Here is a 2,747-nt window from a genome sequence, read left to right as displayed (position 1 = left end):
GGAGCCTTGGTCTCCCTTCGGATGCAGCGAGAGCCTCCGGGTCGATCTTTAATGCTTACCTTCTGCCTGTCCACTAGCGAGGCTTACCTGTCCGATGTTATGAGCATTGGTCTCCTGGAGCCTTGGTCTCCCATCGAATGCCGCAAGAGCCTCTCAGTCAGTGCTCATTCTTTTCTCGTCTGGCGAGGCTTACCCATCTGAGGCCCTGAGCATTGGTCTCCTGGAGCATTGGTCTCCCATCGGACGCCACGAGAGCCTCCTGATCGAGCCTCTGCACTTTATTTTCCACCTGTCTGCTAGCGAAGCTTACCCATCTGATGCCATGAGCATTGGTGTCCTGGAGCCTTGGTTTTCCATCAGATGCTGCGAGAGCTCTCCTGGCCGGGCATTCCAATTCCGTCCACCTCACTATTGACCAATACTTTTGCGTTTGGTTGGTCGTTCTGAAACTTTTGGTCGGTAGGGCTCACCTGTTCGACACCGTGAGCCTTGGTCTCCTGTCGGACATAACCAGAGCCCTCCCGATCAGGCGCTCCAAATCATGCCCTCCCCGTCAATCGGCCGGTAGGGCCCATCCACCCGGCGATGCACAATCCCATCAGAGGTAGCATGGACAGGTTCTACTCATCTCCCATACACAAACATCACAGGTTACACACTCAGACCAAATTTTCATTATAACGTTACTGCCTGGAATCAACTTAAAGAGTACCCAGGTTCAAAAATTGGTAGTCAGCACCTACTGTATAAAATCAATTATGGTGAAGATCCTAAAAAATGTTACTCCATTAAGGATCTAGAACCAGCAACATATAGGTGCAAGCACATTACAACACATAATAATACACATTAGAAAGTTCACTGAACTTCTTTTTAACCTAACAAATCCTGTACCAAAAAAACTATTTAAAAACATTTGTTTGGACTGGATGAAAATAATCAAAATTTTGTGTGGGGAAATGTAAGGCAAATATGGACAATTTTACTAGCCCTCATAATTGTTCATCGACATTACATCATTGCTTTAATCTAACCACCCGTGGATATAGAAAGCCCACAAAGTTTCCAAAATTATATCCCACCCCTCCGGGTGGCCTAATCAAAGGAAATGTAAACAAGACTTTAGATCTTAAATTTTAGATCTGCATAGATGGCTTACATCAGAAGAAATGAAGAACATTAACTATTCTGAACTGTTGTCAACATTAATGATGTATACTGGAAATGAATGTACTGGTTGTATTGTTTTGTTTTTTTTTTTTCTCCACTTTCCCTTTAATTTACCCAGATCAAGTCTACCTAAATTCCACTACCATACGCTCTATTGGCATTGTAGTGAAGGATCAGACCATCTTATGGGGTATATGACTTGGAAGGGCACTGAAACCTTAATTACCACTCGCACCTGTTGTCATGAAACATCTAGTTACATCACTTGTACCTGCAATACTTTACAACATTTTTCTCCCAATGATTCTAAGCTTATTAATATGCAGTCTTTGCATGGCCATTCAGATGCTGTTCAAGTGTCTCACACACAGTGTTGCGTCATAAGTGAGATTAATTCCTTCACCTACTGAGGTCTGACCTGCCCTGCGAACCACACTTTCTGCCTGGAAGTGAAAGAGGACTTTTCAATGGGTCAGATAAACATAATGGGAAAAGTACCACTAGACATAGATGTTTCCCCTAGATGTTTCACCACTAGACATAGATGGTGGGAGGACACTTTTTATGAGAAAACACACAAGCTTTGGTCAACACGATGGACTTAGTTCAAGGGATTATTTTGCAGACTAAATACCATCTCAACCAAGTGGAACAAGTGGAAGCAAATTTGGCGAAAAAGACTGCAGGGATCCTGTCCAGCTCCTCTACCCACTCAGCATGGTATGCTTACACCTGGTGGGATTGGATGTTTCGTGGATGCGCCATCGCCAGTGTGCTCGTCTTCCTATTCACTTTCATCCAGTGCTGCTATACAACCAATATGGCCATCGCGCTCAGTCCATTACGGGTACCAGCCCTACAGAGACTATAACCGTAAGCAAGCTACAAGAAATCCATAGAAAATGGCCCCTCAGGGACTGCTTTGAATCCAAGGGCGAAACTGTAAGGATAGATTCCTATCCTGTAACAAAACAATAAACTCTCTAATCTGAAGAGAGGATCTGTGAGAAAGAGCACAGGACAACACCTGACTCAAAGGCACTTGAGACATCAGATTTTCAAGAGTATCACATATTGCAGTAGCATCCTCTACCCCAAACACTAGTTCCTCCAATACATCTGAAGAACAGATTTGAAGTGTTAATGAATGTGGTTGAGGAATCTCCAGACGTGATGAATGTGGTTGAGGAACATGATGGGACACAGATCAAATCAGCCAGCAGCTAACACCGATGCTAACTGCCGCTCAAGTTCGAGCAGACAGTGGCACTCAGCTCATAGAGCAGTCGAGCCCAGGACTCTGATAGTGGGTGACTCCATAATCAGAAACATTAGCAGCAGGGATACAACTACATGCTTCCTTCCACAAGCAACAGTTTCTGATGTAAACAGGGAACTTAAGAGCTAATGAAATATAAGACTGCAAATCGACTAATCATCCATGTGGGGAAGAATGATTTTCAGAAAGAGCAGTCAGAACTCCTTAAAAGGGATTTCAATTAACTTTTTGAAAAGCTTAGAAGACTAAGGGGCGGTTTCCCAGACAGGGATTAAATTAAGCCAGGATAGGCCTTAAT

General features: G+C 43.8%; 1 pseudogene; it reads left to right on the top strand.

Annotated features, from left to right (window-relative positions):
• The first annotated feature begins 1,136 nt into the window (after nucleotides 1-1,136).
• Nucleotides 1,137-2,041, top strand: LOC125244388 (annotated as a pseudogene).
• The last annotated feature ends 706 nt before the right edge of the window (nucleotides 2,042-2,747 follow it).

Source organism: Megalobrama amblycephala, linkage group LG14, assembly GCF_018812025.1.
Source record: "Megalobrama amblycephala isolate DHTTF-2021 linkage group LG14, ASM1881202v1, whole genome shotgun sequence".
Lineage (NCBI taxonomy): Eukaryota > Metazoa > Chordata > Actinopteri > Cypriniformes > Xenocyprididae > Megalobrama > Megalobrama amblycephala.
The sequence above is the reverse complement of the archived record's forward strand: the minus strand, read 5'-3'. Positions and strand labels throughout refer to the sequence as shown.